Below are 15,434 nucleotides of genomic sequence, written 5' to 3'. Positions count from 1 at the left end.
CAATGTAAAGGGAGGTAAAGCCAACATTAATCCTCTATGTCACTATTGTGAATTACATATTGAGTTGTTTCCCTTGGATATGGTCAGTCTGTGAATACCTGACGTCCTAGCAGGTAAAAACATTTCATTTTTGCTCAAATTTACTAAAATTTTTTACAAACACAGTAACTTCTGAATAGAAGGGAAATAACTGGATCGGAATGTAATAATGCCTAAAGCTTTATTACATTTAAGCTTTTGGATTGTTCCCCTTGAATTATTATGTTCTACAGTTTCCATTTCTACGATTAAAAATAAATGAAAATTATCACCATTTACTTCAAAATATGTTATTATTTTGATATTTTGATACTAAACAATAGGATAATTATTGTTTTTTAGGTGTCTTTGGGTGTTTTGGGATGTCTTGGGGTGAAAAGACCCTCCCTGTCTGATCAAAAGAAAAACGATGTAACTCATTGCAGAGTTGGAGCGGTCTTCTGCGCATGCCAGGAAATAATTATCAATTGTAGCGCACGGCAAAAATATGCATATTTTTGCATGTCCGCACGCATTTACTGTATAATATGCATAATATACTGACTAAAGCCTTTAGTAAAGGTTAGGGTTAGTATCACGATGGTTACAAAATATAATTATACATTTATGATATTTTCGTTCAAATTTAGTTAATCCGGTATATACTGGAGTCTGTAATTTATACCGGTGCTCCAAGTCTGCATTGAGTCACAGTCAAAGAAAAATGGATTAAAAATCCGACACCTTGTACCATAAGTGTTCCTGCGTTGTACATATCGTTATACAGAAAAACATTTTTAAAGTAAAAGGCAAGTCTAATGGCATTTTCATATTTCTGGTTAGGTTTCAATACGGGGTTTGTCTCAGCTCAGAGACCTTTAACAGCATATAAACATAGCTAATATCAAATGTGTCCAGTACAAACTACATTTTAATCTGCTACTTTATCCATTTTGATGTCTGGAAAGGAGCCAAAAAGTGATTAATAGGTTCAACATACTCAGTTATGGTCTTCGAACGAAGGCTGACTGCATCTGTCAATTATATCCTGTCAACTATCCAAATGTTAAAAAATACGTCCGTCGCGAAATCTAATGTCAAACTGATATATCAAAGCTATATGTCTAATTTCTATAAATATTTTTTAATAAACTTACATTTCCAGGATTTTAAACTATATTTTAACATAAATCTATAATTTTTGTACAATCATTTATTCAAGGAAGCTAAAATTGTAAACAATTTACAAAACAGGAAGAGAAATTCTTGCAATGCACCCGGCTTTTCGTTTCAGTCAACGAATGCGTGAAAGGGAACCAGCATTACGGGGAATACCCAAATTATTTTTATCCAATCGCATCAAATGCACACTCCTCTGCTAAAACGCAAGTGCCATCGCAATAAAAAAAACTACGTTTTTGTCCCAAGTGAATACGGCTTGTACGGAACTTGCACAGAATCAAATCCAGTCTTACCGAATTTCACCACAACTTATAAATTATCACGAGAGAGTCAAAGTGTCCTTTACCGCTCACCTGTGCACATTTGAATTAATCAAAGCCTTGCGAAGAGTGATGGAGTCGGACTTTGGGAGATTTCTTTTCTATTGTAAGAGTTAATGCTATTTGTTGACAGATCAGCTGAAGCAGAGAATGACTGCATTTAAAGATTTACTGTTAACAAATACAATTTCAGTAAATCCACTTTTTATATTATGAAGAAACAAACAGAAAAAGCGTGAGATAAAAATAATTTAACAGAGCCAACCTGACTCTGAAAATCGCACCTATATAAAGGTATATGTTATGCTTATAAATAACTATTTTATCATCAAATTCTATAATATAATATTGTTTATTTCGGCTTTGTAAGGAGAGGGCTACTTTCCCCTTTTCGCTGGAAACTCTCAAACAGTGTATGCAGAAATTATTGTCACTTAGGACCGGTAAGTCACACTTGACTGAGCAACTGACCTCGGAAGCTGTTGACATTACAAGCTGGCCAGTCAAACTCCGTTACCTTAGAAATAATTTTAACCTCTGACGTTAGACTTAGTATTTCCTAATTGAGGCGACTCACTGACTGAACGCGCTCCGCGGATAACATAGAATGATTGATCGATTCTTTTATTTACCCCATCATTCTTGAAGAGCATAACATATGTGCAAACAGATGGACATATATATGGAAATTTACATGTAATCAACAAAATAAATATTATCGTTACCTTCGAATGCATGCATGGTCAATATGTGAAAACAAACCCCATTGCGACCCGCTAATTATGCGCAACAAATTCACGCAACATGTGAGAATGGATTGACCGTGTCAAATTTTTATACATTGTAATCAGTGTATTCGTATTGAAAGTGGTAACGTATTTACTTTGTTGTTAGATTTAACAATTTGTGTTAGCGTAAATGCTTACTTGACATTTTAGGCAGTATAAAACAACATAGTTCTTTTTCAAAATTTTAGTTTTTGGTAAAGAAATAAACGCACTCCTGGTGCAAAATGTAACGCCCACAGTGGCGCTTAAAATAAGTAAGTTTCTTTTCGACGAAATTCCCCACCTGGCATGGATGGAACAACTTATTTCCAGCCGAGCTCACGGCAGGTTTCATTTACCTCCCCAGCATCCAGTCTAGACCGATACTGTTGGAAACAGTACCAAATTAAAGTAAATCACCCAGCACTGAACCGATGTTTCTCATTACAGATCTGGTGCAGCCGTTTTGCGCATGCCCGGAATGATTAACAATTGGAGCGTACGGCAAAATTACGCATTTTTTTTAATGTCCGCATGCATTTAGCGTAAAATATGCATTATAACATACTGACTAAAGGTTAGGGTTAGTATCACCATAGTTACAAAATATATACAGATATTTTTCGTTCAAATTTAGTGAATCTGGTATATACCGGAGTCTGTGATCTATCACAGGCGCATCAATTTTTGAAATCTGTTTTTAGTCACAGCCGTACTGAACTCTAGTCGGGATATCAGCCGCAACCGGGAATCGATCCGCGTCCGGTATTCGAACGTGGATCGCTGGCGTTGTAGTCCAAACGGCTAATCACTGCACCACTAACTCCCTGATTATTAAACGGGAGGATAATGTCAATAAGGTAGAATGGTCTTGTCCTTGAGTCCGATCCTGGGGTTCCGCACACTGATGACCACTATTTTAAACAGACATTGCAACCAAAATTTTACAAGATGATCATTATATATTTATATAGATGTGCCCTAGAAGGAACTTTTGCTATGCTTTAACTTGTCATATTGATACTTGAGTATATAAAAGTTTTATAGTGTGATTAAAAAGTAATCGTTTACTAATTGTTCACACGCATGCTTCTCTTAATTTTATAATAGCTTTTACGACATCAGAATAAAAAGGTAAATGACAATCCATGGAAGTATACCAGATTTCTTGGGAATAATACTATTTATTTCTAGTCAGATATTCTAACGCTAACCGTCCGTCGCCACAGCGCCACCACAACTAAATAGCGACATCACTGATGCAATAGCGCTACCACTTTTGAAAAATACTTGTATATTGATTCTAGGGGAGATTTCACTGCTTCTGTTGTTTGTATTTGTATTCATCATACAAAGTTAGAGTATTCGCATGTTCTAATAGTGTGTTTACGCATCGAAATGTAGTTGGAATTCATACAGAGGTCAAAAAGTACAAATATGCGAATCAGGAGCAAAGCTCTTGACAACAAAATATACGTAATATTTAAACAACAAAGTAACAGTCAACCTAGAGTAAATAAGTTCCATAAATGAAAATATAGAATAAAATGCAATTTTTTTCTCACCTGTTTACATTTTAAAACCGGCGACAGCTGCACCATCACCTTTCCTTATCACTATTTTTTGGTGATGGCGCTAGGGTTTAGTAGCCGTGTAATATACAGTGCTAAAAACAAACACCTGAAATTTATACGCCTTTGCATTAATAAAATGTCGTATGTTTAGGGATTTTTTTCTTCATTTCTTCCCTCGGTGTACCATTGGCGTCACGTCAGAAACTTCAAAATTTATGTCTTCTTTAAATAACAGACATACAAATATGCATTTATTTGATATAAATATATTATTGTTATTATTCCTTGAAGAAGGCATGTAGCTGAAACGTTGAAACTATAGTAAATTTTGAAACTGTCAGCGTGTTTGGTCTTTATCTACTTCATTATATAAAAATATTGTAATAAAAATATAAAGGAGAATGCACCATTATTCAGAAGTTCTAATGTGTGCATTTTATGAATGCTGATCAAATATAGTGGACTGGATACCTTAAAGTAGTGAACCTAGATATATTTTAATGGCACTGTTATATAGAACTTGCTTATTTGTGGATGGGATAGCTTAAGGTCGTGAACCTTGATATATTTTAATGGCACGGGATATTTTAAGACCTGCATGGCTATTGGTTCATTTCCAGAGTGTGCCGAAATCAAACGAACCCTTCACCACCACATATATATTGAACGTAGATAGGTATATTTTAAAGATGCTGAAATTACAACAAAACATTACCTATGATCTCCAACTTTAAAATGCTGAAAGATATTGGCTTACAATTGGCAGAGACAGTTGAACCCAGTTGTCTGTGTTCGTCAGAACACTGTCTTAACAGCTTATGAATCGCAATATTTTAGACAACTCTCCTATAAAATTCGATAAAGCCGTTGCAATAAATACCTACTTCTCCCTAAACCTAAGATCCCAGAAATTCCCTGTAGATATGACTTAGTCCCAGCAGACAAGGCAGCTGACGCCTACACTACCATCGTGAAGTTAGCAATAGATCAGTTGCTAGACTGGCATCAAGCGTTAGAGTCATTAAATATAAAGCACCTGGCCATAAAACAATCCTCTCTGATACCACTTTTTGACAAAATTTATAACATTTCTTGCCTCCGTCTCTATCGGAGAAATACTGTTGAGATGAGCCTAGAGAGAAAATGGTTTTCTGAGAAAATATCAGTGTCAGTATGAAGAAAGAAATTAATATCATTACTGATTATTTTATCTCAACAGACTTTCTAATCAGTTGCTGGAAGACAGAAATATCAATGTTGCTTCTTTGGAAAGTTATAGTACAAGCAACATTTTTACTGCTTAAGAACAGAATTACTGCTGTTACTGCTGGAAATTTTAGCAGTTACATCAGTATTACTGCTATGCTCGTTGGAAGTCACAGCAATTACAACAGTATACTGCTAATACTGCTATAACTAACACCCGTGAATAATAACAACAGTACTAACATAATCCTTTTTACTGCTGTTGTTTACAATATTTAATAGGGCTTGAAGGTGCATTGCGGACCCCGTCAACAAATAGAGGCCCTTGTTAAAAAATGCATACATTTATTGCATGGTTTTGAATATGCTGGCAATATACTTATAGGTTATTAACTTTGTGTGTGGATATATGCACGAGTTCTGCAGCGGTAATATTGCGCGAGTTTAGGAGCGCAATATTATCCGCGAAGGAACGAGTGCATACATGTATATCCACATACAAAGATGATAACCTTTTTTATTACATACCCACTATCAAATAATTGATATGTGTCAAAATCATCGTTCTTTAACGAAAGACAGGAAAAATACAATAAGAATTTCTCCGAAAATGTGACAGACAATCAAACTGACGCGCATTAATTTTTCCGCGAAAATGACGTCAACTTGTTGTTGCAACGTGCGCGTGGACGCCATGGACGTCACGCGATTCTTTCCATTACAACATTAAGAAAACATTCAACGTCCGATATGAAAGCGTTCAACGTCAATATGGAAAAATATTGCACGATCGCGGTCCATTGAAACTCAATGAAAAATAATTTTAGGTATGTATTAAGTTCAATTATTGCTGTGTCAGCATCGAAACTTTCACCGTCAGGGAGTGTATGAGATACACTTTGAAATCAGATTTAACAATTAAATGTATTATGATGACAAACGTTCAGATCTGTTTAAAATTTAAAATTTGTGATTATTTTGCATTTGTCGTAATACTGCTGTCGCTGTCTGGTTTTCCGGTCTACAGTCAGAACTATTATATACCACATGTTTGACGTCGTTTATAGTATAGGAGGGGTTGGTAAATTGACTTTAGTTTATATAAAGTAAAAGAAAGTAGAATTTTCGATGTTTCGACAGGAAAGGCTAACATGTGATAAAAAGAATATTACATTTGCCACTTTCCATATTGAAGTTATTAAACGAGTTGAATAAAATTGATAAAATGCTCGGCAGATCCTCGCATTTTCGGCAGAGCCTCGCATTTTATCATTCTATTCAACTCGTTTAATAAATTCAAATATCCTCTATATATGTACTGTATGTATATCGCGGAAATATTGTTTATAATTCGCGTACATGTATAAAGTTCCGTAACAGCGAAAATTATGAAATGATAATCACAGGATTTGAAGCAGTGAATATTTCAAATATTAACTACCGTTATATATTTCGATAAACCACTGGAAACCTAAATAAATTATAGTAAACATTCGGAGGCCTCAGTGGTTCAATGCACAAGCATTTGAACGATGCAGGAGAGGAACTGATAAAATCTGTAATTACATAATATGAAAACTATATGAGCCGCGCCATGAGAAAACCAACATATTGGCTTTCGACCAGCATGGATCAAGACCAGCCTGCGCATCCGCGCAGTTTGGTCAGGATCCATGCTGTTCGCTTTCAAATCCTATTGCAATTAGTGAAACCATTAGCGAACAGCATGGATCCTGGATCCATATACCATGCTGGTCGCAAACGCACTATGTTGTTTTTCTCATGATGTGTCTCATATATTAAATGAAAGGACTAAGCCACACATTTTAGGCGAAATACAAAATCTCTTTAAAATCCATATGAATCTATAAAAAGTGGGTACTCTGAAAGTGGCAAGTGGAACAAACTTATTGACACAATATTTTTGCAAGATATTTTTATAAAAAAAATATATTGTGCAGAAGGTAGTACACCGTTGTACAACGCTTTTGAAATAATGCAGAAAAATTACATTCTTTTTGTATTTTTACCAACATCTAAGTTTTGTTGTCACCCACTTTATCATCTTTCAGTGTCATATATACATTTTATGCCAAACTTGGTGGAAATGAACATGTTGAAATAATTCACACAAACTGTGGGCGAGTAGTTTTAAATAGGTCATGACACGATTCAGTATATAAGGCCTTGACAACGTCATGCACATAGATCTACAAATTTCTTTTCTTCGTTTATTAGTACAATCACGTAACTTCAACTAATCACAGAAGTACAAACAATATATCATAAGATGATTGTACCATTTGTACCTTATTATGATGTTATTTCCAACCCTCGTACATTTCATACATGTTAGAAAGACGAAGACGACGAATTACTACGAGTGCACAATTACACCACTATCATTTTCAGACACAGATCACACCGTAGTAATAATTGCATTATATGAAAACTAAATATATGAAATGAAAGGACAAACGGGACATGCTTCTATTCCATAGCTTAGTTTATATACTTTTTACAAAATCAGAATAACCACTGACAACTTGCGATGCGGTATTAGTAGCTTATTGTCCCTCAATTTTATGCATGGAACCGATGATTATAGACAGGGTCTAATTGTCCCTTCACGTTGTCCATGTAATCAATGTTCACCGGATAGGACTTTACTATCCCTATTTGTTGTCTATCAAACCGATGTTCACAGGCAGGGCTTTATTTTTCCTCCATGTTTCAGTAGTTCCGATGTTCACAGACAAGGCTTTGCCCTTCATGTTGTGCACTGGACCAATGTTTACTGACAGAACTATATTTTCCACAGAACAGCTGTTCACAGACACGTCTTTATATAGTCCCTCCATGTTTTCCATGGATCAAATGTTCAGCTATTATTGCTGGAAAATTTAGCAGTTACATCAGTATTTACTACTATACTCTTTGGATGTCACAACAATAATAACAGTTTAACTGCTAATTAACATAATCCTTGTTACTGCTGTTTATAACGTTTAATAGCTAGGGCTTGAAGATGCATTGAACCGCGTCACAAATAGAGAATGAGATACACGTGTTGCTTTGCCGGTTGATTTTGAATATGCTGGCAACGTGCGTCCAAAGATTGTTTAATTATGGAATCTGAACATGCTTGGTGCTCAGTTACTGCTGTTATTCAGTGCGAAAACTGTGGCCTCGATAAGTCTAAGTCACCGTCATGGAGTGTATGAGATACACTTTGAAATCAAATTTAGCAATTAAATGTATTATGAGGTGATGAAAAACGTTCAGATCTGTTTAAAATTGTAATTTTGTGGTTATTTTGCATTTGTAATAATACTGCTGACACTGTCTGGTTGTCCGGTCTATAGTCAGAACAAATATATATGTACTGAATATATATCGAGGAAAGAATTTCTGATTATTTATAATTCGCGTTCAAGTGTAGTTTCGTAACAGTGAAAAATATTAAATTATAATCACACTATCTGAAGCAATGACATTATAAATTTACAAAACAAGGGTACATGTTTTATCATCAGTTGATTTAACTGAATTTAACTCTGTTGCATATAATATTTTGTTATCTAAGCTAATTGTGCTTTCTTTACATACATTAATTAGAAACAGAAAATAAACGACCCCTTACCTACCTCACTCCCCTTTTAAATGAAAATTCTAATCTGCAAAATTATATTTATTTATGTTCATTAAAGCACAGCAATAATTATTGATATCATGTCACATATTATTTGACGCTGCCCACCTGAGATTATTCTGCAAGCGCATAACCTCTTTTTCATGTTTAAATATATTTAAACATGGTTCTGCTATGCAATATTTCTTAAATGTGGATGATAATCTACAGACTCTGTTTAAAATGTAACCCCAAAAAAATCTGTCCAGGAAATGAAATAATTTTACAGCAAATAGTTTACTTGGTGTTGCATACCTGCTACAACTTAGATTACAAAATAGCATAAAAGTACTGATACATATAAAATAGCAATTTGTAACATTCACATTTTAAATCAATATCAAATTCTGCAATAAAAGTATGATTTAAACAAATGATTTTTATCTACAGACTAAGTTAATAATAATTAAATTTATACATAGCCAATCTGTAGAAACTCCATCAGTAACACTTGTTAACCAACATGTTCTTAAATTCTAAAACAGGAATATAAAATCTGGGAAAAAAATGTCCTTTGTAAAATAACTCCTTTTAAATTACAATTACACAGTCATGTATAAATTTACGGTCCTGCAATCAGATCTCAAAGCTCAGATCAGGAAGTTTTAAAACAGATCGTAAGTCTATTATCCAGATTTTATTCAATTTGCATAAAATAAAAAAAATATATAAAATACAAAGCACATTTAATTGAGGCATATTTTTTCAGTTGTTTTTAGTATGTTTTTAAGTCACACCACACAGTCTAGGGCCCATATTTGTCAAAATTTTAAGTCATAAACTTTAGACTTTTCTTTTTGTTCTATCATTGTTATATTAGCACAGACTTTGATGAAACTTTACATGACAGTGCCCTTATCATGCTGGGCACGATTGATTCTGCCTTTGCAACTAGTGTAGATCACAATCAGCCCGCACATCCATGCAGTCTGATCAAGATCTGCACTGTTCGCCATTCAGTCAGTATCTTTTTGGTTTAGCACAACTTTTAACAGTTAATGGTACTGTTAAAATTGAAAGATGGACAAGTTCATTATAGAAATCTAGTAGAATAAGGGTTAAATTAGCACAGATTGTACTAAAATTTTGCATGAAAGTGTATTCTATATCTGCAAACAGTTCGGCCAAATTTCATTCATATAGATTTGCTATAAACAAAGTTATGGCATTACTCACAGTTCTTAACCCTTGCCATGCTAAATTTCTATAATGAACTTGTCCGTCTTCCAATTTGGACAGTACCACTAACTGCTAAAAGGGGTGCTTACAAAAAAGACACTCACTGAACAGCAAACAGTGCAGATCATGATCAGACTGCATGGATGTGCAGGCTGATCATTATCTACACTGGTTGCAAAGGCAGAATCAATTGCGTCCAGCATGATAAGGATAAATTCTAAACAAGAACACCACCTTGTGGGTGCAGACGCTCATCTGATTTTTTTTGTCTGTATAACAGAAATATTGTCCTACCTATGATTTTCTAAGTCCAAAAAGGGCCATAATTCTTGCAAAAAGCGGGATGGAGTTATGTTTCTTGCTGTACAGAGTCAGCTTATGATGGTAAACAACTGTAAAGCAATAGCTTTGTTGGTTTATGAGAAAAGCCTAAACATAAAACTTAACCAATAAATCTGATATTTTCTACTGGTAAGTCCAAAAGGGGCCATCACTCTTGCAAAAAGCAGGATAGAGTTATGTTTCTTGATGTACAGGGTCAGCTATTAATGGTGAATAGGGGTTGCAAGTTTCAAAGCAATATCTTTGATAGTTTAGGAGAAAAGCTGACCTAAACATAAAACTTTACCAGGCAACGCCAATGCCGACGCCGATCAAGAGATGACAATAACTAATCAATTTTTTTTCAAAAAAATTAGATGAGCTTAAAAGATAAAAGGTAAAGGTAGACTTCCCAGAAGCACAGAGCAGCCTAAATGCAGCCATAGAGCCATTGCACTTCATACATTGATGAATACTAGCCTGAGGTCGTATGGTGATTTTGCCAGCTTAAATGGCTGAATAAGACCCCCAGGTGCACCTTTGGGCAAGAGAAGTCCCCTTGGTAGGGCCAGCAGTATTCCCCATGTGACAGCAAGTGCAGGGCTTAAACCCACAGAAGTGAGGGATAAGTGCTTCAAAGTCAGCCACTTATACCACTCAGCAAATGGAGGACCCTCTACTAGTATTTATTTACATTTTGGTCTGGCCAATGAAGGAATGGCCTCCTTCAGGAAATTTTTCTGACAGATCTGCAAGTACATAAATTTTATGAAGCTACTTTACGACCTTAAAAGTTTCAAAGTCCATTCAAGTACATTCCCACCAGGCTGTATCGTAAAATATAATAATATTGCCCAATCAGCTGTTTTTCAGGGGTTGATTGGTTAAGTTGGATAGGAAGTTACTCATTTAAATATTATATATCTTACAAATCAATGATAAACCTTCTTATAGAGCAAATCAGTTAGATAGTAACTTCCTCATTCCCGGTCAAAGTGCAATGTAATTAAAAGTACAAACACACGCAACTGAACAGAACCATTTGATTAAATTATGAGTTTATAGATTACTGCGAGATCAATTTATTTTGCGGGTATGACATTTCAAGTCTTTGCCAGAACAGCTATTTCTAAGGTATACGAATTCATAGACTTCAACTTTTGAATGATAAAATGAATGAGAATTCTATTTGATCCTGTGGACTGACACAAATTTTAAGTCATAAACTTTAGACTTTTCTTTCTGTTCCATCACTGTTATATTAGCACAGACTTTGATGAAACTTTACATGACAGTGCCCTTATCATGCTGGACACGATTGATTCTGCCTTTGCAACCAGTGTAGATCACGATCAGCCCACACTAAATCCACAAAAGAATAGTCCCCCTAATAAAATCAATGATTTCAGAGTATAAAAGTAGATTTGCTTTCAGAAACACTTTCGAGAAATCGCACTACTTTAGTACTCAATTTATTCATGAAAAAAAATTGAATTTCAATATTTCTTAATGCAAAAGCTAATAATCAGTTTATTACTTATGCATTTACTTTCATAGATCTACAGTTATTTTGTGCAAAATTAGAAGTATTATTATTCATGAACTTCTTCAAGGCATACCCTAGAGTCTCTGTATATGAGATGGGTAAAATTTTTCCCAGTAACAGAATTCTTCAAACTTTGGATATTGAAGGACAATCATCTATTAAAAGAAACAAAGATATGCAGTAAATGTCACAGGTCACCAGTATAGAAAGAGTTATCTGCCCTTGAAAACAACATTTTTGCCAACAAAGCATGCAGAACTAAAATCTCCCAGGCCTAAATGTAATTTACCAGGAATGTTATAAAAAGTTATATTATTTATCAGAAATGTTATTAAAGTCATAGCCTAAATATAATTTACAAAAAATGTCAGAAATGTTATAGCCTTCAAAGAATTTACCAAGAATGTCTGAAAGGTAATGAATAAGAGAATAAAAACTTTTCAATCATCAGTAAAGTGGGGGGGGGGGGGGGGGGGGGGGGGAGTGGATTCATGAAAATATTGATTCAAGAGTCAAGGCAATAATCATTGTAATATAAAATGATGATGAGGAACAATGTTTAACATTTAAAGTTAATCCACCGTGTTATTTTTAAGTTTAGTGAATGCAAACACATAAGTCAACCTGAAATTCTTGGCAAAAATTTATTGATACAAGTATAACAAGCAAATTCGATGAATTGGAATCCCCCGCCGAAAGGGTCAGAGTTGAGGAACGGCAAAAAAATATATCCAGCAAAAAGTTAAGAATGTTACCAAGAAGCAAATAATTTCATTAGTCAAAATCAAATTAAAAGAAAATGAATGGTTTGTTTGGGTGGGGCTGGGGGGGGGGGGGGGGGGGAGGAAACAACAGTTTACATGTTGATTATAAATATTGATAGAAAATGAAAAATGAAAAAAAAAAAAAAAAAAAAAAAAAAAAAAAAGGGGGGGGGGGGGGGGGGGGGGGGGGGGGGGGGGGGGGGGGGGGGGTGACCAAGGTAAGGTGGTGACCAGGTGTAGGTACACAACATCACATGTTTATAATAAATGTTCATGGAAAAGAATGAAAGAAGTTTAATGAAATTCTTCCAATTGGTTGGTTTGTTATGTACAGATCTGTGGATTTTTAAACAATTAAAGGGCAATAACTATATGGAAAATTGACCAATCGAAAAAAACCTTGAAGGGCATCATCGCAGTATCTTGGTTCATGTCTGTTTCAAGTTTGATGAAATTCTACCTGCTAGTTACTGAGAAATGGCTGCAGACGGACATTTTTCATTAAATCAAGGGCAATAACTCTGACGGAAACTGACCTATCAAAAAAAAAACTTGACGGGCATCAGCACAGTATCTTGGTTCATGTCTACTTCAAATTTGATGAAATTCTACCTGTTAGTTACTGAGAAATAGCTGCAGACGGACATTTTTTATTAAATCAAGGGCAATAACTCTGAGGGAAATTGACCAATCAAAAAAAAAACTTGACGGGCATCATCGCAGTATGTTGGTTCATGTTTATTTCAAGTTTCATGAAATTCTACCAAGTAGTTACTGAGAAATGGCTGCGGACGGACGGACGGACGGACTGACGGACGGACTGACGGACGGACAACGCCATTTCAATACCCCCCTCCCGATTTCATCGGCGGGGGATAATAACGCCATTGCATAACTTTTATATTGCTTTTCTCAGTGAAATTGCATTTTATATTTCAGACTTTGTTTTATAGAACAATAGAACATGATTTAACAGCATTCTGCCCTGGGTAGCATTTTAAAGTCAAACAAAACTTATCTCCCTTTTAAGATAAAACTACCTGTGTGCAAATAAATAAGTCCTATCAAATCAGGAAGTGAAAATACTGCCTTGTTATGCTATCTTTGACAGCAATAACTTTGAAACATTTAGTGGAATAATTTAATCTAGATAAACAAGAGCAATCATGCAATATTTTCAATATTTCCTCATGGAAATGATGAATACAATTCTTTGTTTGCTTACATAACCTATGGCTTAGGATATTGAATTGTGAAGTTTTTTCTTCACTGATTATTCACAGATAATTCACAGATTATTTACAACTGAACAATCATAATGTATTACTTTCTTTCAAGTAACTTAAGGAAAAAAATGGACTGCAAAAAAGTAGAAAATATGTAACCCAGATTTTTTCTCTCCTTTTTTTTTTTTTGTGGGGGGGGGGGGGACAGTGTCGTAGTTTTGATTTTAGCTACAATCATTGATCTGTAACTAAAAAAAACAAACACTTTTTCCTGTCCCCTTCATCTGTGACCAACTGAATTTTTTCATCCAAAAATTATCCAGGAATGAATACAGACTATCATATCAGAAAAAATACAGATTTTCTTACCAGATTTAATACTGTAATATAAGATTTCACACACATTTTTAAACCCGATACTAAAATGAGTAATTTTTTGTAATACCGAGTTCCATAACTGACCAATCTATGCAAACAGATTCTTGAATAGAATAAAACCTGTGTTAACATATACAGATTGCACAACCAAAGAAGCAGTATCCTATGTTTCATGAATACAGGTTAACCTCCTAGTTTCACAAATACAGCATAACTTCTGTTAACAGTCCCTGCTATTTCATGAATACAGCATAACCTTCTACATTTCACAAAAACAGCATAACCCCTGTTAATGGTTCCTGCTGTTTTACAAATACAGAATTACCTTTGGTAATGGTTCCTGCTGTTTCATGAATACAGCATACTCTCTGTTAATGGCTCCCGCTGTTTCATGAATACAGCATAACCTTCTTCGTTTCACAAATACAGCATAACCTATGTTATTGGTTCCTGATGGTTCATGAATACAGCATACTCTCTGGTAATGGTCCCTGCTGCTTCATGAATACAGCATAACCTTCTACATTTCACAAATACAGCATAACCTATGTTAATGGCTCCTGCTGGTTCATGAATACAGCATACTCTCTGGTAATGGTTCTTGCTGTTTCATGAATACAGCATAACCTTCTACGTTTCACAAATACAGCATAACCTATGTTAATGGTTCTTGCTGTTTCATGAATACAGCATAACCTTCTATGTTTCACAAATTCCGCATAACCTCTGTCAATGGTTCCTGCTGTTTTATGAATACAGCATAACCTTCTACGTTTTACAAATACAGCATAACCTATGTTAATGGTTCTTGCTGTTTCATGAATACAGCATAACCTTCTATGTTTCACAAATTCAGCATAACCTCTGTCAATGGTTCCTGCTGTTTCATGAATACATAATAACCTTCTACGTTTCACAAATACAGCATAACCTATGTTCATGGTTCCTTCTGGTTCATGAATACAGCATGACCTCTGTTAATGGTTCCTGCTGTTTCATGAATACAGCATAACCTTCTATGTTTCACAAATACAGCTTAACCTCTGTCAATGGTTCCTGCTGTTTCATGAATACAGCATAACCTCTGTTAATGGTTCCTGCTGTTTCATGAATACAGCATAACCTTCTATGTTTCTAAAATACAGCATACTCTCTGGTAATGGGTCCTGCTGTTTCATGAATACAGCATAACCTCTGTTAATGGTTCCTGCTGTTTCATGAATACAGCATAACCTTCTATGTTTCTAAAATACAGCATACTC

General features: G+C 34.9%; 1 protein-coding gene across 4 annotated transcripts in view; it reads right to left on the bottom strand.

The window, feature by feature from the left end:
• LOC123537020 (TNF receptor-associated factor 6-like) overlaps positions 1-15,434 on the bottom strand; it is a 56,834-nt gene that overhangs the window by 37,735 nt on the left and 3,665 nt on the right. Inside the window, exon 1 of one of the 4 annotated variants that reach the window (XM_045320557.2) lies at positions 1,176-1,329. The exons of 2 other annotated variants lie outside the window; for them this stretch is intronic. The gene's annotated coding sequence lies outside the window, so the exon portion shown is untranslated. Of the gene's footprint in view, positions 1-1,018; positions 1,330-15,434 lie in introns of those variants that run through there. One more of the 4 variants, XM_045320558.2, reaches the window with a different exon arrangement.

The sequence above is a fragment of the Mercenaria mercenaria genome, chromosome 17, assembly GCF_021730395.1.
Source record: "Mercenaria mercenaria strain notata chromosome 17, MADL_Memer_1, whole genome shotgun sequence".
NCBI classification, from domain to species: Eukaryota; Metazoa; Mollusca; class Bivalvia; order Venerida; family Veneridae; genus Mercenaria; species Mercenaria mercenaria.
The sequence above is the reverse complement of the archived record's forward strand: the minus strand, read 5'-3'. Positions and strand labels throughout refer to the sequence as shown.